General features: G+C 43.6%; 1 protein-coding gene across 2 annotated transcripts in view; it reads right to left on the reverse strand.

Moving 5' to 3' along the window:
- Positions 1-4,962, reverse strand: part of TTC29 (tetratricopeptide repeat domain 29) — a 111,850-nt gene extending 106,888 nt beyond the window's left edge. The window contains exon 1 of one of the 2 annotated variants that reach the window (XM_083520075.1): positions 4,894-4,962. The gene's annotated coding sequence lies outside the window, so the exon portion shown is untranslated. Of the gene's footprint in view, positions 1-507; positions 629-4,893 lie in introns of those variants that run through there. The other variant, XM_083520074.1, reaches the window with a different exon arrangement.
- Positions 4,963-26,191: the final 21,229 nt, after the last annotated feature.

A 26,191-nucleotide genomic window follows, 5' to 3' on the forward strand; every position in this document is an offset into this window, starting at 1 on the left:
TATTCCCCTTTGCCCATCACCTCCAACTTCGCCCCACTCGCCTCAACCCGGAACTGAAGGAGAAAGGAGAAACGTGGGCTGATTCTACACGCTAGAAAACAAGTCTACTATAGGATCCAGACACAAAAGCGCGCAACGCCCCCTCCCCCGAAGAAAAAGCCCCACACAGGTGGGGAAAGGGCGAGGCGCCTCTCTGCGCGGGCACGCTCAGCCCAATTCTATGCACGTGTGAAAGAAGCCCCCAGTAGCCGGGCGCACGCAGAGAGGACAGCCCCTCTCCCTGCCCTCCGCTGGATGCGAGAGGGAGGGCTCAGCACCTGCAGCTAGAGCCAGGCTATACAAAGGCGCTTTCTCCACCACCAGCTCAACCTGTTGCTTTTCTTTTTCTTTCCATCTCTCTCTCTCTCTCTCCGCGCCTGCCCTCCCAGCATGAATAACGGCGTTCAACCCAGCCCCCGGGGAAGGGAAAGTGAAGACCGGGTCTACCCCCACGTCTGCACCGCTTACTTGTAGGCCTTACGGACTCGGGCAGGGAAAGACGCCTTAGCCGTCACCATGGCAACGGGGCGGCGCCAGGGAAAGTGTTCCGCCCCCACCTCCCAGGCCCTCGGCCTGGCTGGAGGGAAGAGGAAGGATCCGGCTTCTTGCTAGTGGCCGGCTGGCGTCTTGCAATGGCTCCCTTCGCTGCTCATTCATTCATTCATTCATTTGAAAAACTGGCTTTAATTGAAAGATTTCCTTGCGCTACAAAACAAACAAATAAACGGGGAGAAAGTGCGTCTTTCGTCTCCACTTTCGATTCATGGAGACTTTTTCATGGAGAGTGGCTGGGGATACCCAGCCAGATGGGCAGGGTATAAATAAAAAAAATATTATTACTGTATTATTATTATTATTATTATTATTATTATTATTATTATTATTATTATTCACAGTTGGCCCTTTGCTATTTTGTCGGTCGCTGCAAGAGTCGAAATAGCTGCCAGTCTGTTATGGGCATGTGAGTGAAAAATCCTGTTGGGTTACTTTTTTCAGCATCCCAACCCAGCTGCTGGAAGGGTACTGCCGGTTACATTTTCTTGGTAAGCAGGCAACCTCGGCCTGCAGCTAGATGACACCTTTTGCATATGGTGTGCGGGGCCGAATTTAGAGCACATGCAGGATTTCGCAAAGAGATTGTGTGTTAGGCACAACGGGAGGTGGGGTGTAGTGGTTAAGAGCGGTAGTCTCGTAATCTGGGGAACCGGGTTCACGTCTCCGCTCCTCCACATGCAGCTGCTGGGTGACCTTGGGCCAGTCACACTTCTCTGAAGTCTCTCAGCCCCACTCACCTCACAGAGTGTTTGTTGTGGGGGAGGAAGGGAAAGGAGATTGTTAGCCGCTTTGAGACTCCTGAAGGGGAGTGAAAGGCGGGGTATCAAATCCAAACTCTTCTTATTCTCTTCTGGCAGTGGCCGCAGGAGGTGGCAGAAGTGGAAGTGGCTTGGCAGGTGTTGCTGCTATGGTGGGAGGCAGTGGCAGAAGCAATGGTCTGCCAGGCCTGGCAGGCTTCGCTGAGGTGGCAGGAGGTATTGACAGAAGCGGTGTTGGCCTGCCAGGCTGCAGCTGTTTCTGCCACTGCCCCCTACTGCTGTGATGAGGACTGGCAGACCACCAACGCTTTTGCCGCTGCCACTTCCCGGCACAGAAGCAAGGCCTGCCAGGCTGCTGCTTCTGCCGCTGCTTTCTGCTGCCTCCTCCCACCATTGTGGCAAGGCCTGGCAGGCCACCGCCACTTCTGCCACTGCCCAGCTCAAATATTATGAAACAATTATCATGATATGAACTTCAAACTGGTTTGGGGCGATACATTGATATATTGCCCAGCCCTATTCCAGAAGCAAACTTCTGGCACCGGCTTCTAGAAGTGCCTGGCACTCCTGCCATTGGTAGCGTGGCAGGCCTCATAGCAGCCTGTGAGGTTGGCAGCAGCACCCTGGCAGGCTTTGCGTTGGTGGTGACACTCATATGAGAAAGTAAGTCTCATTGAGCTCAACAGGATTTTCTTTTGAGTAAATATGCTTCAGATTCAGCTGCCCATGTGAATGAATCATAGGTTGTGTGGTATGAGCTGTCTGTTTTTATTTCATAAAATAACTCTAGAAATCTTTTAACATATAACTTCCTTTCTTGTCTAGAAATAAAATGTTAATATGATATTACAATCATGGGTATCTTTCAGTTTATCATATCCGTCTAGTCCCCAAGCAATCTTTCTCCCTTGCAAATTTCAGAATGTGTTTTGTAGCTGCAAAAGGCTGGTGTTTTGACTGACATATAGAGAGCTATTGCTCTGTGCCCGCATGGGCAAGTTAAGGAAAACAGCATTGACTGCAGCCTTCTCCTTTTTGCACAGTTTTATGTATGCCAAGGTTCTAGGTTTCTCAGTGGCCTCTTAAATGAACCAAGCATTTGTCCCAACTCTTTCCTCAACATATTTTTTCCCTCTCTGACATTTCTGTCTCACCTCACTCTGCTACATCTCCCTAGAACAGGCTTCCCCAAACTCAGCCCTCCAGATGTTTTGGGACTACAATTCCCATAATCCCTGACCACTGGTCCTGTTAGCTAAGGATGATGGGAGTTGTAGTTCCAAAACTTCTGGGGGGCTGAGTTTGGAGATGCCTGCCCTAGGAGCATACTAACTTTACGAACCCCTATGTTTAATCTCCTATGATTTCCTTAAAAGTTATGAAGATAGAGATTTCAATCAAACACTCCCCCCCCCCCAACTAAACATGCTGGTTTTCTTTTGACTGATTACCAAGACAGCCCGTTTACATTTGTATAAACAACACCCTACCTACTAAAGTAATCTGTCTCTTCTTTCTAATGATAGACATAGTTTCTATAGAACCATCGTCAGAATTGTCTCTGTGTCATGTGTTTCTTTTGTTTAACTCTGTTTGAAAAACGTGATGGAGACAGTGGGTGCCAATGAAGATCAAACAGACTTTCTATAAAGAAATCACTAAAGGAATCTCCAGTCTTGCTTTTCATTAATATGGGTTAGCATCATGTTTCTTGTCATTAGAGGCTAAAAAGCCAAAACTTTTATTTCATTTAGTCTTTCTATAGAAAGGAAGGATGGGGTAACCTGTGGTCCTCCTGAAGATGTTAGACTACAACTATCTCCATCTCTAACCATTGACAGTGCCAGCTGGGTCAGATGGAAGTTGGAGTCCATCAACAGCTGGAAGGCCATCCCCTGCTGTCCTAAAACATATTTACCAGAGCGTAAGCTCTTCTAAATGTATTTAAGGCTTGGTGTTAGCTGTGCCATGTATAAAGATAAATCAAGTACTTAATGGCAAATGGTCCCTACCAGGGAGTAAGCCCAATTTCATTCACTGAGACATAAGGTAAAAAAGGTAAAGGACCCCTGGACACTTAAGTCCTGTCAAAGGTGACTATGAGGGTGCAGCGCTCATCTCGCTTTTCAGGCTGAGGGAGCTGGTGTTTGTCCACAGACAGCTTTCTGGGTCATGTGGCCAACATGACTAAACTGCTTCTGGCACAACGGAACACAGTGATGGAAGCCAGAGTGCACGGAAATGCCATTTACCTTCCTACAACAGTAGGACCTATTTTTCTACTTGCACTGGTGTGCTTTCAAACTGCTAGGTTGGCAGAAGCTGGGACAGAGCAACGGGAGCTCACCACCGTTGTACAGATTCAAACTGCCGACCTTCCAACTGGCAAGCCCAAGAGGCTCGGTGGTTTAGACTACAGTGCCACCCGCGTTCCTCACTGGGACATAGTTCTGAGTAGTCATGGTTAGGAATGTGCTGTTGGCAGTGAAAAAGTGCTCAGAGCTTGCTTATGATTACTTAGAGGAAAAATCAATTTAAAGTAAAAAGAATCTGAATAGAAGTACTGTACTAGGTATGTTAAATTGTTTTCTCAAGCAGCTTCTTTTCATGCCATTTGAAGGTCTGGAATTCAAAACGGAAGAAAACTCTTTTATCCTGCAGATTTAATTCATGTAAAGTGTGTCTTTAGACAATGCACAAAAGAAATATTAATATTCCATGGTTCGCTAATAATGGATACATAGAGAGTAAATATAACCTTTACAAAAATAGCGATCCATGAACTTACATGTTGAACTAAAAATTGTGAAACTACATAATTTTACAGTAATGGTACTAAGTCTTAAATTCACAGTTCCAGCACTAAGAATCCTTAATTCCAGAAAGATTTTTAAAATCTACTATAATGCATATCTTTACCTAACCATCATACAGCATACAATAATGGGGTTTTAAAGATGGGTGGTTCCATGGAAAGGGAAATTGATCTACAGATTAGGATGCTAGTGGTAGGTATTATTAGATGGATAAATCAATAACATTATATGCAAAAGCCACAGGAGTAATTCTATTGCCAATGCTCTTTATTTGGCTCAAGGATTGGATTTGTGTAGACAATTCACTGAGCAAATTGAAATTTGCCTAGTTCTGTACATTTATAATGATCCAAAAAAGATGTGTGATATTTAGTTAGAACTGCCTCTGCCATTCCTTAAGTTTTATGTCTTTAAGGTTTTAAAATATTATATTCATCTTTTGATGAAGCAGATAAATAATATCTTTTTTATTTTGAAAGACAATTCCTTTGTAATGGAGGGTTTTAAGGTGTGGGACGGGATAATATATTCAGCAGAGGGAGTATATTGTTCTGCCAGTAAAGAAGAGAATACTTGCTTGAAGCAGTTTATCAGAATAGAATTCATCCTATGCAGATAGATTTTGGGGAATAAAATGGTCAAAAGATATATGGAAATTGGAGGAATACATTTCACATGCTAGTTACTGTCTTAGACTCCACATCTGCATACACATATGAACTCACATTAGTATTGTTATGGATTTGTGGGTATCCAAATTCCCCTGGGTGTCTGGGTGCCCTGCCTCCCTATAGATTCCTGTGGACTAAGCTTCTTTTCCAGACCCGGGCATCGCCTGGGGGGAAGCTGTTGAGGAGTACAAAAGGTGCTGATGACCAGTCATGAACACATCAAAGGAAGATTATTGAGTCTGGGGAAAACAAGGGTTGCCCGGGTTACAGTGGGCCTTGAAAAAAATGTGGTTGCTTTGCAATAGGCTTGGAAAACAGAGGTTGCCTGGGTGACAATGGGTGAAGCTATAAGCGGAAGAGGAGGAGTTGTTTCTGCAAGTGGTGCTGGGAAGAAGCAGGAAATGGGCAGACAGCCATGCGGGGCTGAAGAAGAAGAAGAAGCCATCACCACAGGGCACAGGCAGCATGGCTGATTATCTGCTTCTGGATTTGAGCTGGCTGCTCTTAGCAGGGCGACAAAGGACTCTCTTGTGACGTGAATGCTGGGAACTCTCTCCATCTAGGTGCAAGTTGTAAATATGTGTAATTAAACCGTATTTCATAAAAACACGGCAGTCTCTGCTCTGCCTAATTCTCCAGAAGGAAACACAACTCTGGGTCAATCCCCAGAACCCCCTGGAATCTTCTTACTGCTTGGCATAGATTGGGAGTTACATGTAGCAGTATTAAAATATTGCAATCTAAATGCTAAACTTACTGCTTATGTTCCTTTCAGCTACAGGTTATCAGCAAAAGATTTGTTTTTAAACACTGGTAGTTTGCACATATATTGGCCACAATGTGGCTGGATTGAATTATGACTGGAATGCTACATAAACACCTTTTTGTAAACTGAGGTCAATCAATCAGTTTATTATTATGGTCATAGACCAGCAGTTGTTTGAGGTTTTGTATTATAATCAAGCGGTATATAAATCTTGTAAAATATATATAACGAGGAATCCAAGCATCAAAGGTTTTCTCTAGAACAGTAGCTGTTACTTTTCCTTCCTTAGTATGAAAGACCTTGAGTTCTTCATAGCCTCAGGCAAATGAACGCGAAGGTCTCCTTTTTGAATGAGTGAAAGATAATCAAAACATAGGGTGAGATACATTTTTTTCTATGTCGTTCTTGAGGGGGTTCTTTTTGGGTTTTTTGAAGGAAAATAATAGCAACCAGGCTTCATAAGGACTGATTCAAAGAATGATTCCTTGTATCTATGTTCCACCTTGGTTAAAGATAATGAAATAAAAGTAAAAATGTGGAGAAGGGCAATTGAAGAGACAGGGAAGGAAATTATGAGACTCCTTTTGGGGAAGAAGAGATGTGGGGCTAGAATGCAGTGTGTGGTTGAGGGGGTAGTCGTAGGACAGGGGTGGGGAACTTCAGGCCCAGAAGCCAAATGTGACCCCCTCTAGGTCTCTTTATCTGGCCCTACGGAACCACCCACTACCAGTGCCTCAGTCTTATCTAGACTGAGCTTCAGTTTGTTGACTCTCATCCAGCCCATTACCAAGGCAAGACAAGGGTCCAGCACATCCACTGCCACACCTGCAGATGTAAAGGAGAAGTAGATCTATGTGTCATCAGCATCTTTTCCAAATCCAGGGAGGGCTTCTTAAGGAGTGGTTTTACCACTGCCTTCTTCAAGCAAGCAGGGACCACTTCCTCTCACAAGGAGGCATTAATTACCTCCCTGCTAGATTTTATAAGCCAAGAGGGACAGGAGTCCAGAACACAAGTGGTTACCAGGACCGATCCAAACACCTTGTCCACATCTTCAAGTCTTAACAACCGAAACTCAACTAACACAGCAGGACTAGACAGTGCTCTGGACACTCATTGAGATTCATCCACTGAATCAACACTTGTGGAGTCAACGTCCAAGTGGATGCTACCAATTTTATCCTCAAAATGCTGCACAGACAAGTGACAGTGAGCTACTGTTGGTTCTGCCAGACAACAGTCCAGACAACAAAAGGCCCCGCACTCCCTGGAAAAGCTCTTCCGAGCAGCACAATGAGGATGCAATGGAGGGAGCAAAGTATGCCTTGATTGAAAGCAGAATGTTGAAGATGAGGAAAAACTACATTTTTTGCTACAAACATGTTAGTGCTTACACAATCTAAACCACCCTTTGCTCTTCACAGCCCCTGTCCCAGATCTATTTCACACTCCATTTCATGCAAACTGGGAGAAAGACTCCACCTTGGCCAGCAGCAGAACAAGTAAGCATTGCCACTAGCACAGTCTCTGATTTTTGGGCACTGATGTTCGTTCACAAACACCAAACTCGCCTCCCAGCAGATGAAAATGTGAGGACAATGCACCTCATGCAGGTAAGCAGGGGAAGGGCAAACTGGTGGGAATGTTGTGGGTGTGTCTGCCATTTTCTGCCCACTATTGTATTTTCCCATTGGATTTTTCTCTTCCCTTTCTGGGCTGCACATGCATTGGATTCCGCAATCATTCCGCTGGTGTAACTGAGGAGCATCTCCAGTCTCAGGGCAATGTAGGTATAGGATTGCTGTACCTGCTTAGTCCTGGCATTTTATTTTGCCTACTCTTATGACTAAGACTCTGAGGGAAAATAGTTTCTATTTTTCTGGGCCACCAACAAATTAGTTAGTGAAATTCTAATAGAGCATTTCAACATTCCCTATAAGTGACATGAATATAAGCCTCTCTTATTAATTGTAGCTGATTAGCCACGAGGCAAACACTTAATTAAACCTTGGGAGACAATAAAGTGGCACATAAATTATCCATTCAGGAGTACAAAGGTCTTTACTTTTCATTAAACATAGTTTAACCAATAATTACACATCTTAAGCTCAATTTGTATTTTAGCAGGATTGAGGACAGCATCCCCCTCCATGGATTTCCTGTTGTTGTTTTTGTCAGTCATGTATTTTTTCATGCTTTTTGACTTGTATTTATTTAGTCAGTTATTCATGTTATTTCCCCAATTATCACAACTGTCAGTCAAATCGTGGATTACCACGTGACTTCAAAAAGCTTCCCTCATTTAAAAAAAGATATAGGTAAACGATTAACAAGCCCTTTCATATACTCAGAGGTAATGTAGCACAGGTGTGATATTAGATGGATGTAACCATAAAAGATTTGTCTTGATTAATTTAAACTCATTCAGTTCTCACCTATAAATCGCAGATCTTTGATATGAGGAATATATTTCTAACTTGACTTCAGACGGACTAAAGGTAATGCACATTTGATTGCGATTTTTAACTGTGACTGCTCAGACTGCTTGAGTTGCTTAATCATTTCAAACTAAGAAAGTAAGACAAGCAACAAAGCGTTGGGAGTGTGGAGTGTTCCAGTTCAATGCGCAAGTCAGCTATGCCTTCTTACAGGTTACTACACCTAGAGGTGCAGCAATAAAACTGTTAGCACATTTGTAAAGCTCAGCAGGGTCTGGCATGGTTTCAAATGGGATGGGGGACTGTGAGATTCCTGCATTGCAGGGCGTTGGACTAGATTACCCTTGAGGTCCTTTCCAACTCTATGATTCCATTTCTCTACTTACTCCAGTTTCCAGTTTCCCCTCACTGCAACATACTTAATATTCCATACACACTAATCATACTCAGTCCTCCGAAATAACAATAACAACACTTGTTCTTCTGCCAGACGTGCCGGTATCTGCCTTTTATTTTTCAGTAGCCCTATTTTGGCTGAATAACCATCATGACCTATGTTCAGAGATAGTACAGTGGTACCTCGGGTTACAGACGCTTCAGGTTACAGACTCTGCTAACCCAGAAATACCGGTAGTACCTCGGGTTAAGAACTTTACCTCAGGATGAGAACAGAAATTGCGTGGCAGCGGCAACGGGATGCGTCATTAGATAAAGTGGTACCTCAGGTAAAGAACAGTTTCAGGTTAAGAACGGACCTCCAGAACGAATTAAGTTCTTAACCCAAGGTACCACTGTATACTGCTTTTGCTACTGGGAATTTTGTATCTCTCCATGTGCACAGAGAGAAGTGCTGTTTACTTCACCACAGCACCCCGTGTCTCAATGATGCCAGTAAAGTGATCACCAACAGCCTGCAGGGAGGAAATGTGGCAAAAGAGGCAGGAATTTTTCTGAGGACAGACAGGAGAATCCTGTAGATGTTAGAAGCTCTCAAAGAAGGAGGGAAAAGAGAATAGTGACAACCAGAAGGAAAGCCCACAAAGTTGCTATGGGAAGATTATATAGAGCCTGGCAGAAGCAACAGACACTTACCTTGAAGGTTTTGCTAGGAGAGTGTGACAATAGACTTCCAAAGAAATAGGAAATAAATCAGTCTGTTAACGGATTTGGGCCTATTCGCTCTAACTGCTGTCACTCAGAAAGGCCCATAAATATAAAAATCAGAGCTCCCAGCCTGGTCCCTGAGTCCCTAAATTCAGAAAAGATGCTGTTTTGGTTTTTTTGCCCCCTGTATTTTTGATCTATGCAGCCATCTTTTCTTTCCTAGTTCTTCAAGTTGCTCAGATGCAGCAGTTTCTAGGCTGAATGTAAAGGGGTCAAAGTGCTATCCATGGATTGTATTGAAAATTGAGCACTGAAGCTTTTAACAGCATGTGCATAGTCCCCCTTTTTTCTTTTCTGTTCCACTTGCTGAAAAGCTCATACATTGTTTTCCCACTGTGAGGTGATTTTTCAGACAGGCCCCTCAGTGTGGAGATCCACATGGGACCTGTGTTTTTATGAATGGGTTAACCGCGGGCCTAGCCCCCCCCCCCCGCATGCAAATGGAACTGTTTATGACTGGCCACTGCTGTAGGCATCGGGATGGAGGTGATAAGGTTTTTTTTGTTTTAAAGGGGAGTGCATTTTAAAAAGCGGGTTTAAAATGTTGTTTTTGAAGAACACTGCAAGAATCAACCAGAAACCATCAAATAAAAGCAAGCAAACCAGAGCCAGCAAGGCACATGCATGCGCGTGCACACACAGCCCTGAATACAAAAGACTTACACGAGTGCTTCTGAAGTTAAATGTAGGTTGCTCCATTCATGTACAAAGATACTTAGATGGCAAATGAAAACTAGCTGCTGTGAAGCACTCACATTCATATATAATTGAAATACCCAAGAGTAAAATACTCAAGCACAATAGATGACAACTGATAAAAACAAGGGAAGGACTTGAAAACAAGATACAAAACTCTGGGGGATTACTGAGAATTTTCTAACACAGGGCCTTGTCGAAAGTCTACATCGGCTTTCATGTTGGGCAGTTTTTTGCCCTTGCTAGAATTCTTGGTTTTAGCACTCATATGGCCAGTTTAAAACCTCAGTATCTGTTCTCAGGGACAACAATTCTGACCACCAGTGGCGTAGTGTGGGGGGTGCAAGGGGGGCAAGCCGCACCGGGCGCAACATCTGGGGGGGCGCGCTCGCTGCCTCCGGAGTCGCCGAAGAGCCTCGGGCGCAGGCTGTAGCAGAGCTGACGAGCTGTGCGCGCGTCCGGGCTGAAGGCGCCCGGCAGGCAGCGGCTCTCAGCGCTTGCCGCGGAGGACGCACCAGGCAGCCCCTCCTCACAGCCCCGCCTCCGCCGCTGCTGCTGCAGCTGCTGGGCCGTTGCATTTTTCTCGCCTCTCTGCCCCCCTCCTCCTCCGGGCAAGCGGCGTCGTTTGGGCGGCAGCGCCAGCGGCAACTCGCAGGTTAGGGGTTAGGGGGGGCGCAAATTACGTGCCTTGCCCCGGGTTAGGGGGCGCAAATTACTTGCGTTGCCCCGGGTGCTGACAACTCACGCTGCGCCGCTGCTGACCACCCTCCCAACTTGCACATTGCATAACTTCTGTATGAATGCAGATGGGAGAAGAATTCCAATATGTGCAAAAAAAATAATAAAAATAAATAAATAAATAAAACCCAAACCCCAGGCCTATCCAAGGTTTGAATCAATTCTATCTGGCTCAGCTGGGATTTGAAGCCAAGTTTCCATTGCCAAGGAACAACAACAGCATTTATCCATTGACTGTCATTTTGAAATGAGAAGTAGAGCAACATTACATTGTTTAGTTTTATTCTGTTCCTTTTTGAAGACTGACAGTCAGGGATGTGACACAGTTCTGCCTTGCCCTAACCTGTCCCTTTAGGATTACCAGATTTTCTAGTTGTAGGGACACTTTGACAACCCCTATCTCCCTGTTATTGACAACTGAGTCAATTCATGCTCTAGCCCCCCAAAAGGTATTGTTTCTATTTTCCGGGCTGTGTGAAGTTCCTGTGGTTGGCTGCTCAGGACCACCTGTGAATCGGTCCACCTGGTCAAGAGTGGACTTAAAAGTGGCATGTTGCCAACCATCTTTCATGTCTCGTTGTGCAGATGACTTTGCAGGATGCTGTGTTACAAAGAGACCAGAAATCTGTTTGTATGTAGTTGCATAGGATAAATGGACCTGAAATGGACCTGAAATGTTCTCTACTATGCATTTGAATTATGGTGCTGGAGGAGACTCTTGAGAGTCCCATGGACTGCAAGAAGATCAAACCTCTCCATTCTTAAGGAAATCAGCCCTGAGTGCTCACTGGAAGGACAGATCCTGAAACTGAGGCTCCAATACTTTGGCCATCTCATGAGAAGAGAAGACTCCCTGGAAAAGACCCTGATGTTGGGAAAGATGGAGGGCACAAGGAGAAGGGGACGACAGAGGACGAGATGGTTGGACAGTGTTCTTGAAGCTACCAGTATGAGTTTGACCAAGCTGGGGGAGGCAGTGGAAGACAGGAGTGTGTGGCGTGCTCTGGTCCATGGGGTCACGAAGAGTCGGACACAACTAAATGACTAAACAACAACAACAACAACAATGCATTCTCTACTATGCATTTTTCGTTTTGCTCTCTATGGACAAAGATAATTGTAAGAGCATCCCTGAGCTACATACCCCTTCCTTCAGAGAGAGTGTTATCCCATCTACAACAGGCAAAATCTGGACCTAGGAACTGCCTTAGCAGGTTTCAGCTTATCAACTCTCAGGTCATTCATATATTGGTACTAAAGGTCTGGAGCAGGTCCCTGCTCTGTCTATGGGCTCCCTGCAATATTTAGCACCCTGTAAACTTAGGGTTCTAAATCAACAGGGGGAGCCGATGTATGTTCAGCAGGTTCCTACCTTCAGACCTTAGGTGGGGATAAGTCAGGTTGGCAGGAGGCATGATGGCAAAAGTCCCAGGAGGTCATCTCTTGTCATCAGCTCCCAATTGAGGAGAAATGCCAGTTGTTCTGGGCTACCAAAGGAATAATCCACAAGAGGCTGCTATAATATCCACACCCACCCAATAAGGCTCTAGCTCAATGGTAGAGCATCTGCTTTGCATGCAGAATGTACTATGTTCAATTCCTAGTACTTACAGGTATGGCTGAAAATATCCCTTGTCTGGAATTGAGGAGAGCAGCTGCCAGTCAGTGTAGACCATGGGTAGGCAAACAAAGGCCCGGGGGCCGGATGCGGCCCAATCACCACCTCAATCTGGCCCACGGATGGTCTGGGAATTAGCATGTTTTTACATGAGTAGAATGTGACCTTTTATTTAAAATGCATCTCTGGGTTATTTGTGGGGCATAGGAATTCGTTCACCCCCCCAATATAGTCCGGCCCCCCACAAGGTCTGAGGGACAGTGGACCGGCCCCCTGCTGAAAAAGTTTGCTGACCCCTGACAATACTAAGCTACATGGACCAGTGGTCTGCTTCAGCATAAGACAGCTTCTATGTTTTTTTCACCCAAATTACAGAATTAATGGGAATAGTTGCAAGTCTAGCAAAGTTTGGCTGTGTGACATCACTTTCAAAATCCACACTTTTATTAGTGTGACTTGCTCAGCAATGCAACTGTCTTCGGTCGCATGTTCATACAAGCAGCACAATTTGTTTCTGCCTGCTAATAATTATGCATAGCTCATGCTGTGTTTATGGATGCTGTGTTTATTTCTGTAATTGCAACAAGCGCTGAAATTAATTATGCTCCTAACCTCTGGAATCTATCGGCCAACTGTTGAGTCTTCACTTAATTTTTTGTCTCTTTTCTTATCCTACCCTGCTTGCCTTTTGATGTGTTTTATCCTCCTTGTTTGGTTTCTCTGTGGAATAGTCTCAGAATAATCCTGCAGTTTTCTTTTATGACTGAAACTTTGCATTTTAACAGTTGTCTGGAGAAAGATCCTTCCTTGTGAAATATCAGTTTTAATAACCAGAAAAGAAAAATGCCATAAATCTGCACTAACCATATAAAGCTGAAGTCTCTCAGAGACTGATTAACATTGAGACTCTACACAGGTTTTTCAATAATTAGAGGATGTGCTTGCATGGAACCGTGGCTGCTCTGGCCTTGATGCCTTTTCCCTGGGCAGCCTGCAATTATTACAGCCTACAGTACATTTCCTGCCTTCCCTGCCTTCAGCCCCTGATCTTTTTTTGTGGGGGGGGGCAGGGGCAGGGTGTGTGTTAGGGTGTTAAAGAGTCTTTTAATTTTATACAATCTTGTCACCACATGTCCTAATGTTCCCTGTTTTTATTTTCCTCTGTTTGTTCAGGAACAACAGCTGGTGACTGCCTCTTTTCGCGTAAGATTGCGGCCACATCTTTGGTTATATTAACATAGCAGATGACAGCTTTACATTATTATATGCCTAGATGGCCCACAGCAGCCTGGTTCTCCTTTCACTGGGCTCCAGTGTACAGCCCTAACTCAAAGCTGCCCTGTAAGCATTCTCCTGTATTAGCATTACATTTATTTATTGCTCTTGGATTCCTTGTGCCCCCATGTTTCATAAATAACAAATTAGATAGAGGTAGATCTTGGCATTGCCTATGCTATGTGAACACATTTAGAAGTGATTTCCCTGTGTCATGCTAGTACAAAGTACAGCCATGAAGCATAGTTTCAAAGTGCCAAAACTTCAAATTAGATGCTTGCAAGTTAACTTTCTCTTCCGTTTCCAGGATAGTTTGAACTAACCGTGGCCTTTCTCAAATGGAGGCTCCCACCCCAACATAACTTACCCGTGGATGCATTGGTGTAAGATATAGAATCTCCTAGTATGTGCGGGAGAATCTCACACTGTTCTGAAATTGGAGTGTCCCCAATATAAGTAGTGAGTGGACGAAGGAAGGGGGTTGGAGCAGTGGCGGATGTGGGGCTCTCAGGTCCCAGTGGCATCCTGTGTGATGCTAAAATTTGGCACCCCTGCCTCTTGCACAGCATTGCTGTGGCGCCCCCTACAGAACAGCGCACGGGATGGCTGCACTGGATGAAACTTCAATTTGATAGTGGTTTTGGGGCAGGGGAAATTGCATGTGAAAATCATGCTCATTCACAATTATTCATTTTTTATTTACTAGATCAAACTTTTACCTTCTTGCCATTTTGTATCACACCTCCTGCCATCACAGAGGCCATTTTGTGACACACCTCCTGCTTTTCAAAAGGCCAAATGTGTCAACGTGCAGACACAAGAACCCCAAAGCATTCTTTTTAGGGACACACACACTGTCAAGTTGGACCCACTATATTATATCTGTCACAAACTCAGTGTTTTTTGGCATTGCCATGCTTATTTCCTATTCCGTACCAGGAAGTTACAAAAGTGCTCTTTACATTCTATACAGTGGTGCCCCGCAAGACGAAATTAATTCGTTCCGCAACTTTTGTCGTCTAGCGAATTTTTCGTCTTGCAAATCACGAAATCCCATAGGAATGCATTGAAAATCAATTAATGCGTTCCTATGGTCAAAAAAAGTCCAAACAAAGCCAAATTTGGTACAACAACAGTTTATTAACTGCTCTTTAAAGTCACACATACTGTAAAGAGTAGTTCAAAAATTGAAGGGAAAATAAATTAACTTTATAAACAAAACATGTCTTTGTTTTTAGACAAAGGAAACAAAGTCGCGAGACGTTGTCTTCTTGCGAAACAAGCCCATAGGGAAATTTGTCTTGCGAGGCAAATCGAAAACGGAAAAACCTTTCGTCTAGCGAGTTTTTTGTCTTGCGAGGCATTCGTCTTGCGAGGTACCACTGTACTTTTACTTCACAGGTATGAAATAAAAAAAGTATTTTCCACCCTGTGCAAAAAGCACATAACCATCTCCTCACACGCAGACACTGTAAAAGTGAGACCTTGGTGTTGAAGTGTTTGCTTTGTAACTTCCTTTCTATGTGTGCTCAGTTTACCAGTCAAAACAAGTTTTTGATCATTTCACCACTGTCTAACAAATGTGAAGCTGTGTTCTTTGGGCTCCATACATCATCCCAAACAATAGAAAACAAGACTTGAAGACTCCCCCCCCCCCGCCCGCCCCGGTGTTAGTGAAGCTGTCAGAAGCACAAAGAATGCCATTTTCTTGAAAAAGAAGAGACTCTTCTCATTCTCCTTCCAGTCCACACTTTTCTAAACTTCCTGTTATGTGGATTCTCCCATGACTGGTTGCTGATCACTCACAGACCTGTTCTGAAATTATTATTTTTTTAAAGCAAGTGTAGGCATGTATCAAAGCCTTCAACATGAAACTGAAAGTTGCAGTGCTACACTGAGATCATCAGAGCTCTCTGTTTAAATTGTCAGAGTATATTTTCCTTTGATTTACCAGTTTAGTTTCATGTCCCCGAGAACAAAGCTGCCATCCCAATTACAATTAATAGTACCTTTCTGTTGTCTTCACAGGGAAATCAGTGTTTCCACCCCACCCCCTCCACACCAGTCTCGACAAGTAATCAGTGTATAGCATTACAGACTCCTCACTTTCCTGAGTGGTGAGAGGTTTAGGGACATTGCCACAGGATTTAGTTTCCTTTGGATGGCAGAGAACTGGACTCTTGCAATATCTGTTTTATTTCCAAACACAAGCAAAGAACAGGGGACACAAATAGGTTCTGGAGCAGATTTGGCTTGCTGTGTCATCCAAATCCAGTCATGGTTAAGCTCTCTCCTTGCTAACCAGGCCTTGTGGCCTTGTGGTTGGGTGTATTAATGAACTGGATGAAGGTCAGTAGAGTGAAGCTCAATCCAGACAAGATGGAGATGCTATTAACAGGTGGCTGTTTTGCCCAGGTGAGTGATGTTCAACTAGTTCTAGAGTGAGGTCACATTCCTCCTAAAGCAAAAGTGGCTGTTCTGTGGCCCTCCAGATAATGTTGGACTATAATTCTCATTATGTCTGACTGCTGGCCATGGTAATTGCAACTGATGGGAGTTGAACAACATCTGGAGGACCACAGGTTAGCCACCCTTGCCCCAAGGAACCAGGTATATAGTCTGGTCATGCTCTTTGATCCACCATCACTGGAGGCACATGGTACCTCCATGGCACAGAGAACCTTTTACCAGCTTAGGCTGATACATCTGCATCTGCTATAGTCCTTACATTGAGGGGGGAAAGTATTTGATCCCCTGCTAAATTTGCCCGTTTGCCCCCTGGTGAAGAAATGACCAGTCCATAATTTTAATGGTAGGTTTATTGTAGCTGTGAGAGACAGAATAACAACAGGAAAAACCCCAGAAACCCAGAAGACAAAAGTCAGAAATTGATGTGCATTATAATGAGTGAAATAAGTATTTGATCCCCTATCAACCAGCCAGATGTCAGGCTACCTGGTATCTTCACTGTATGTAATGAGCTGAGATTGGAAGCACCCGCTGTAAGGGAGAGGTCTTACCTGTAATCCCAGCTCATTACAGTACCTGTACAAAAGACACCTGTTGACAGAAGCAATCAATCCAGCAGATTCCAAAGTAGCCACTATGACCAAGACCTTTGTCAGGAGGCAAATGGGCTAATTAAGCAGGGGATCAAATACTTTCCCCCTCACTGTACCTAGATGGGGATAGGTTTGGTTATCTACCCCCTGGTAACTACTGCCTGATTAGATTGAATAAAGCAAATCCATACAACATAGCAGGGCAAGTCAACAATAAAGTATATAAAAATTGTGCAGCAAAGATAAAACTGGTTAAGTTTGAGGTGGAGCGGATTAAAAGGCACAGGAAAAAAAGGAAGACCTTAGCCTGCTGATGAAAGGAGCTTGAGAAGTGAGCTTCTCTGGGGAGTGTATTCCATAACTGTGGGGAGGTCACCACTGAGAAGACCCTTTCCCCAACAGCCACCCACCACATCTCAGACAGTGGGGACGGCACCCAAAAGGTCCAGGTAGATCAGTGTTTCCCAACCTTTTTTGGGCAAAGGCACACTTGTTTCATGAAAAAAATCTCGAGGCACACCACCATGCCAGATGGGGAAAGGTCACTTTTTACTTATGTAAAAAAAAAAATAAAAAATAGTAACAGCATAGAAGGTAATGGTTATCTCTTTGATGTCTGATGGGAGGGCATTCCACAGGGCGGGCGCCACTACCGAGAAGGACCTCTGCCTGGTTCCCTGTAACCTCACTTTTCACAGTGAGGGAATTGCCAGAAGGCCCTTGGCACTGGATCTCAGTGTCTGGGCTGAACGATGGTGGCGGAGACGCTACTTCAGGTATACTGGACCGAAACCGCTTAGGGCTTTAAAGGTCAGCACCAACACTTTGAATTGTGCTCGGAAAGGTACTGGGAGCCAATGTAGGTCTTTCAAGACTGTCGTTACGTGGTCTCGGCGGCAGGTAGCAGCGCTCACAGCTTACGGACTGCACCGTGTAACAGGTGTCTGGCCCAGCAGCCTAAGGCGGACAAGCCACTGAAACAGGCATTCAGAATCCATTCATTTCATAAAACCTGCAGGGCTCAATCTCTGTGTTTGTGTATGTGTGTGTTTCTGTTTTGCCCAAGGGTCTGGGGGTGGGAGAGAGCTCTTTAGCATGATGCTTTTAAAACAATTAAATTATCAACAAACAAACCTGATGATACGAATAGCAACGTCAGGTGCTACCGGGGGGGGGGGGGAGAAGGGGGCCTACTCGGAAGTAAATACTGCGTCCAGGCGCAATTAGCGCTGATTTAAGGTGCACCAAGACTGCCTAAAAACCTCACCAAAGATATGCAACAAAGCGCTTCGTTGCAGAGGGGAGAGTTTGTGCACCGTGGAGGCTGGAGGGCTTCTATTCTACATGCGGGGGTTGGGGGGCGAGGAAAATGTGCTCCGTGGGGGGGCGGGGAAGGCAAGAAAAGGAGCTGAGCTCTAACTATAGGCTCCCACGCTTGAGCAGGCCCGACTCGGTGGGGCGGACCACCCTCTCTCCTGGAGGAGGAGGAGGAAGAGGAGGAGGAGATTCCCATCCACGGCGTGGCCTCCCGCGCTCCTGAACGGGAAATCTCTGCAGCCCAAGACTCTCCGCGAGGCAGCTCCTCCCTTCCTGCCTTGAGCCGCCGCCAGCCGCGCCCCCCTCCCCAGTTATCTGCTGCCTGCCAAGCCCCGCCCCTCTTCATTGTCCTCCCCTTCTGTTTATTCCCCTTCCTCCATCCCTCGCTTTTTTTCCTCTCTTTCCTTTTTTTAAAAAAATATTTTCTCTTCCCCTTCTTTTTTTCCACCCTTTCTTTTTTCTCTTTCTCCCCCCCCTCCCCGCCCTCCTGGGTTAAAGGATTTGAGCAATGGGTCTGGAGGTGGAGCTCGTCGGAGGATTAGCCCGACTCGCCCGCCTCCCTCCCACGGCACACTAGGCAACGTCCGGCGGCACACTAGTGTGCCGCGGAACACCGGTTGGGAAACACTGAGGTAGATGCATGTGGAAGCACAAGATACTTCAGATACTTGGGTCCCAAGCTGTGAAGGTCTTGTAAATGTCAAAACCAGTATTGGACTTGGGACTGGAAATGGACTGGGGGCCATGGAACTGCCATATGCTCATACCACCCACTCTAAACATAAAAGAGCCCCCACTGCCTAGTCTAGCATAGACCCACCCACAGTGACTAACCACATGCCAAACAAGACAAGAGAACAATGGCCCTCTCTCTCACCGTTGTCCCCCAGTAATCAGAGGCATGTTGCCCCTTATGTTGGAGGCAGCATGCGGCTTTCATGACTGGTAGCCTAAGTTGGTGGACATTGTTATACCTTCTAGCCATGAATTCTGTGTTTACCCATGTGCTGTGTGAATAAGTAACTCCCTCTTGTCTGCCCCAAGTCTTCTACCATTCAGCACCAATGGAAGCTTCCCTTGAAATGAAAACAGGAGCTTCTGTGAGACCATTTTTAATCAGGATTGAGGCAGGGAGAGAAAGAGTCAAACTTTTCATTCTCACCCACCCTTCCCATTGTCCCAAAACAGCTGAAATATCCCTTCAGCTGCTATTTATGTTACCAAATACAGATGTCGTTTCAAAGGTACACATGATTCTGTCAGTTATAATGGGGCCTTTCCTTTTAAAAATAGTTGCATGATGTGCACCCAATTCAATGTGTGCTTACTAAAAAGCAACCCCTACTGTGCTTAGTGACACTTAGCCAAGTCAACAGGGCACAGGACTCCAGACGGAACACATGAGGACTTTTTCTGAGTACTCATGCATAGGATCAGACTGCACAGTAAGCCAATAAAGAACCAATTTGCTCTGGTCAGAAGTGCATTCCTATGCATGTATCCTCAGAAATTTGATCAATGGTGCTTAGTCCCAGATATATATCTTAGGCTTTTGTCAGCTTTTTATAAAACTGTATGATATGCGATACAGCACCTGTTCAATCAGGAATATCTGCCTATGTCTGTTAGGTTGTGTACACTTAAACTGCACACACAAACTGAGCAAGCTTTGCCGCAGTGTTTTGCAAATGACAATGCATATCTTTCAGATAACTACAACTAAATAATCCTTCGATTTCCTCCTTATGACTGTTAAATAAAAAGCAGAGGTTATGTTTCTGAATGCCACCTTCTGCACTGCAGAAACTGTACTACATAATGAGAAGAGCTCCGATACACAGACTGCTTTTGGCAGTCTCTAGCCTAAGCTTTGACTGAAAAATCAGTGCAAAAGGTCATCTAATACTAAGTTATTCTGTTTGAGCCTGGAGCTTTGAAAAGGGGGCTAGTCATGAAACATAAGGTCCCTTCGAGTGCTCAGTGATACAATGTAAATAAAACATTGGGGAGCAGAAATACAAGTGGAAAGATCGTTGGAGATGAGAATGAAGTGGGGTGGGGAAGGAGGATAGGGGAAGGGAAAGATAAATAAAGCATAAAAGTTGTTTTGGCAATTACTGGCAAAATTAGGCACACACACCAGTAAGGTGCACTTGATGAGTAGTGAAACCAAGTAAATTCTCTTTGCGGTACACTCACAGTTATACAGGCTGCACACTGACTAAGCCACAATGTGAACAAAACTACCAATGCCGCACCTTCATATTTCACACGACACAATCTTCATTTCTGTCTTTGGCAGCAAAATAAAAATAAGCATCTTGATCATAGTAAGTATGAAGTTTCAACACTTGTGATACTAGTCTAACTTTCTAGCTCAGGAGTGCTTTACACATTACGATTTAATGACACAGGAGTGCGCCTGAGAGTCATTCCTGCATCTGAAAACATAGCGTGGGGGTGATTAATATATTATCGGTCTCAGAGAAAGACGTGTGCTGTGAAGCCACTTTTGGAGTCTTGTAGCAAATTCATCTTCCCCCAAACTATTACGACTTGTGTAGTAAGCATTCTGCTATCATATTTTTAATAGAATTGATTTGTAGTTTTGTCCATATAATTAAAACCAATCATTTTCATGTGATGTTTTCTGACATAGAATGAGAGCTCATACAATGGCGATGCAGAAAGCAGGCTTCAAGTCAAGTGATTTAGTTAAACTAATATGGCCAGGTGTATGAGACCAAAGGCAGACTGAACACTTTTCTAGTGTTCAGGTTCTATGCACATTAAATACTGCTTAATTGGCTGTGCACACCTAGTGATTTTCCACTGCTCATTCACCCAAACAGGCCTTTGAAGCTGTTATCTTTGACAGTGATTTTGATTTCTTGGGGTAGAATCCAGGCTGTCTCAGTACAGGTGGCAAGAATTGTTGTCAATGCTGAGGGTGCCGATTGGCCGTTCAATAGGGATGGTCTTTGGATGTAGCAGCAGCATGCTGCTCTATGTGATGAGCTCTTTGAATCAGGGCAATTTTTTATTTTGCATATTGACAAAATATGTTTAGAATCTTACTGGAAAAGAATTGCACACCACAAGTGCAGAGTGCCTTTCCATTTAACTTATTTCAGTGGAACAAGTTATGCTCTGGTTTTTGCTCTGGTAATTTCTAGGTTGGATGTTATACATAGGGTTGCTGCTGAAGACAGCTCAGAAACTTCAGCCGGTGCAGAATTCAGTGGCCATGTTGCTCACCTGGGCAAGACGGTTTGAACATATAACGCCAATCCTGGCCAGACTGCACTGGCTGCCAATTAGTTTCTGGGCACCATTCAAAGAGCTGGTAAACCCTTAAATGGCTCAGGACCGCAATACTTCAAGGATCGCCCCTTCCCATATGAATTCACCTGGATCCTATGATCATCATCTGAGCCCATTCTTTGTGTGCCTTCTCTGCAAGAGGATGGCAACATGAAAACGGGCCTTTTCGGCAGTGGCTCCCCATTTGTGGAATGATCTCCCCAGGGAGGCCCCCTTTGCTACATATCTTTAGGTGCCAGGCAAAAACATTCCTCTTCTACCAGGCCTTTGGCTAATTAAACAATTGAGGCCGTTTAAACTCACTCCTCTCTCTCTCTCTCTCTCTCTCTCTCTCTCTATCTCTCTCTCTCTCTCCACGTGTGTGTATGTGTGATTGTTTTTGTTTGTTACTATGTTATGCAGTTTATGTTTCTTTATTGTAAACTGCCTTGTGATCCACGGATGAAGGGTGGTATAGAAATGTATTAAATAATATTTTTTAAACTTGGAAATACATCCTGGCCATTTTTAATGGGTGACCCAAAGTATGCATGCAGAGGCTGTTCTACTTGCCGAAAATCCATCTCAGGCTACACTAAAGAAAACTATTCCCATCTTGCTCACCCTTGATCATCTCTGTCTCTTTGCCTCAAGCACTCTTTCTGATTTTTTTCCTCTTACCTGTGTTTTGTATTTTTCATCTGGGATGTTTCTGTGCCCAAAGTCACTTGCTTTCAGACACATAATGCTTGTGTTCCTAATGCTTAGCATGAACTAATTCAGGTGGGTCTTCCTATTTATTCTCCTTTGTACGGCTTCTCTGTTACACAGAAGAATCTCACAGAGAATTGATAATGCCAAGTGTCTCACTCCTTGTTAGGCTATTTCAACTCCAAACCGCGGCTCTACACATAGATTCATAAAACTCATCCTCTGAACTTACAGGCGATTAGTATCGAAGCCTTCTTATGATTAAGTATGATTAAGTGTATGATGGAAAAGATTTATTTTTTTTTAGTGTTGAAAGCACTGAAGAGGCATTGTCTCAATAGTCCTTACAACCACTTTTCAGGATAGTTTTGTTGCTTTTATTCCCACGTCGCAGATGAGCCTTCCAGTAGCACCTTAAAGACCAACTAAGTTAGTTCTTGGTATGAGCTTTCGTGTGCATGCACACTTCTTCAGATACACTGAAACAGAAGTATCTGAAGAAGTGTGCATGCACATGAAAGCTCATACCAAGAACTAACTTAGTTGGTCTTTAAGGTGCTACTGGAAGGATTTTTTTTATTTTGACTATGGCAGACCAACACGGCTACCTATCTGTAAGCAGATGAGCCTGTGAGACAGTGTGATGTTATAGTTAGAGTGTTGTACTATGGCCTGGGAGACAAGGGTTCAAATCCCTTCTCAGCTGTAAAGTTCACTGGGTGACTTTGGGCCAAGCACTGTCTCTCTGCCTAACATACCTCACAGGGTTGTTGTGATGATAAAATTGGGAGGGGAGGACCATTGAGGCCTTGAGCTCCTTGGAGGAAAAAGGAGGTATATAAATGTAAGGTCATTTACGGTGCAATCTTATACATGTCTACTCAGAAGTAAGCCCCACTGAGTTCAATGGGCAAATCTATATAAGACTGCATTTTTAAGACTGATTTTGTGGGTTAAGTGAGATTTGAGTTTCACAGAGTTGCCGAGTTGCCTTTCATTTAACTTACTTAATATATATGCTTCTACAGTATAACTGTACGGTGTGTGTATATAATATCATCATCTTATTTGTACTGCCTTCTGCATCACTGTTGTATGAGCACTCCTGCCAATCACTCTAGGTGGCCCATTGAATGTCAGCGACTAAGAAGGCCTCTCTCTGTGCCCACCTTGCTGATTTAATTTGGCAACATGGAAGTATTCTTAACAGCTGTGATTGCACAAAGAAAAGGAGGCAGCCTTCTCAGGTGTTTATAGGTCAAATTTATCACCCTGTTGTACCAATGTCCAGTATTTTATCAAGATTGTACCAATGAGTGAGTGCATTTCAATGTGGAGTTCAGAGTATTCAGTCTTATGCCAGTAAGCCATTTGATTTTTCTAGCATAGTCAGGTTAATGTTTCTGATTAATTCCTTCTTCAGTGAATACTTACAATCCAATATTTATATCCAGTATGTTAGATAAAATAACATAATCTTCCTAGTCTGTGAATATTTTCCATTTATTAATTTTATTTATTTTACTACCATGCTAAAATTAATATATCAGTTGAAATCTCAACAGTATGCCGTAGGAGAGAATTATTAAAGCAATCTGGAGCAAAAATAGTTTGCTGCACATATCCAAAATGTTTTCCTAAAGAAGTGGGAGGCTGCTCACATTCTGTTCTGCTCCTGTAATACTTGTTTCTCCTCTCTGGTAGGGATTGGTCCAAGTGCTGATAACTTTTTGGTAACACCTTTTGGGTAGTCCAGAGGCATCTAGACTAATCTGATACCTGCTTTCTCCTTACTCTGGCTGAAAAGGCGACTGGTCTGTCAGAGCTGAGAGCTCTGTTATATGCTATGTCATTGTATGCGGGAATTGTCCCCTTTGCATGTATGGGTGCAGAGATCTGCAAATGAAAACCCATTTATTCTCATTGATAACACTGGCTAGATTAATGATGGTGATGATGATGATGATGATGGTGATGTTTTTATTATTTATATGCTGCTCATCTGCCTGGGTTGGGCCAGCCACACTGGGCGGCTTCCAGCAAAATATAAAAACACAATAAAACATGAAACATTAAAGGGTTGCCTTCAGATGTCTTCTAAAAGTCATATATTGTTTATCTCCTTGACAACTGATGGGAGGGTGTTCCACAGGGTGGGTGCCAATGAGAAGGCCCTCTGCCTGGTTTCCTGTAACTTCCCTTCTTACGGCAAGGGAACTGCCAGAAGACCCTCGAAGCTGGACCTTACCTGAGCGATGGAGTGGAGATGCTCCTTTGGGTATACAGTGCCAAGGCTGTTTAGGGCTTCTAAGGTCAGCAAAATCAAATTATTTTGTAGGAAACTCTTGATTTTCTTTTTACTGGGTTCCTAAGATCTGCTTGAACTGTGGTTTGAAACATGGTATTTTCTCTACATTTTTATTAAAGGTAGAATTATAACATCTAACTATAAAGTTATTGGTGTGCTTTTCTGTTTTTGTTAACCACAAATTGTAATCTGCAGTGATGTATCTGAAATTCTTTCAAATGAAGCTGGTTTGCTTAATTAGAACAATGCAACCCTGATAGTTATTCACCAATAGTTAAGTCAAGGTACTTAAGGTTTTTGAGCAAAGAATATGTATCAGTGGGATAAATGGGTTAAGCCTAAATTATCTGGATAACAGCACCCTTTTCAGCTCCCCACCCCCAATACTTTTTAATTATAAATAGATAAAAATCATGGCTGATTTATTTAACCTTCCTCAGACTAGAATTTTGTTAAGGTTAGAGACATTTGGGGAAAAAACCCCTGAAGAAATGCAGCTTAATGCATCCATTTAAATTGCCTGAGAGGAAACATTGCATAGAGTCTTTTTAAAGCCTCTCCCCCTTAGGCTATTAAATAAGAAACTGGTCACTAAGTGCTGGTAAGAGCCTATTTCGGTGGGATTATGCCTATTACTAGGTATGCAGTGGTTTATGGCTACATTTTGTTAAAGGTATTAGGAAATGAAATAGAGATTACCCAAACTGAGTTGGGGGGGAGGTGATCCTTTCCCCCAGGAGGTTAATAATTCTTCCCATTTATTGGATTCAACTTATTGGGTGTACAGGATGAAATGAATTAACCTTGCCAAATGTAATGATCTGTGAAACACGCTTTTGTTTTACAATTTGACTCCAAACCTACAAAAACAATTTAGTGCAAAAATGCTCTATTATGTTAATCTTTGGTTAGATATTTATTGTGCATTCAGTGTCTCATTGGAAGGGAATCCCATTGAGTTCAATGGGATTTTCTCCCAAGTACAGTGGTACCTCGGTTTAAGAACTTAATTCGTTCTGGAGGTCCGTTCTTAACCTGAAACTGTTCTTAACCTGAAGCACCACTTTAGCTAATGGGGCCTCCCGCTGTGCCGCCGCCACACGATTTCTGTTCTCATCCTGAAGCAAAGTTCTTAACCCGAGATACTATTTCTGGTTTAGCAGAGTCTGTAACCTGAAGCATCTGTAACCTGAAGCGTCTGTAACCCAAGGTACCACTGCATGTGTGTGTGTGTGGCTTACAGCCTTACAGTTCCATTAGCTTTTACAAATCTGCACCAACTATATATTTTCTGTAGTTAAGGCTAGCACAAGCTGTTAAACAAGCCAAGCTACACACCTGATTTTATGGTAAACTGAGACGGCTATCCTATTCACAGCTACACAGATGTTAACCACACTGAAAATTTTTTCATGTAGTATATGTTTCTAATCAATGGAGTTAAGAAAGGTGAAGCAGAATTGGAGTAGGGGGAAAATGAGAGAATTCTAAGAAGTTCAAAACCAGAAAAAAGTAGCATGGAAACACCAGAAATATTTGTGGGTTGGTTGGATTTCCTTTCCTTCCAACTTACCTGCATGTAGTATTTTGGCAGCTTAGTAGTATAAATGATGTGACTGAGGTGCAGTGCAATGTACAAATAAGTTATTTGCATGGGAAACATGTTTTCCACTTCTATTCTGTCCTTTCCTCTACCCCGCCTCTTCTTTTTATTTTAAAAAAACTAGATCAGAACATATCATTAGCCATGCTTCTTAGTGAACCTGACTTTTCTCAAGAAATTTACATCTTTCTCTCATTTTCTGTTAAGGTTTCTTACTCTGTTTTTTCACCTAAAGAATTATAATGAGGTAGAGTGAATGAGATCTATGGGGAAAGCAGTGGACCTAGAGACTAAAGGTAAAAGGATGATTGATGGTATGAAATTACCATAAAAGTACAATCAGGATCAGATTT

This window comes from Podarcis liolepis, assembly GCF_965112155.1.
Source record: "Podarcis liolepis genome assembly, chromosome: 9".
In the NCBI taxonomy this organism is placed as follows: Eukaryota; Metazoa; Chordata; class Lepidosauria; order Squamata; family Lacertidae; genus Podarcis; species Podarcis liolepis.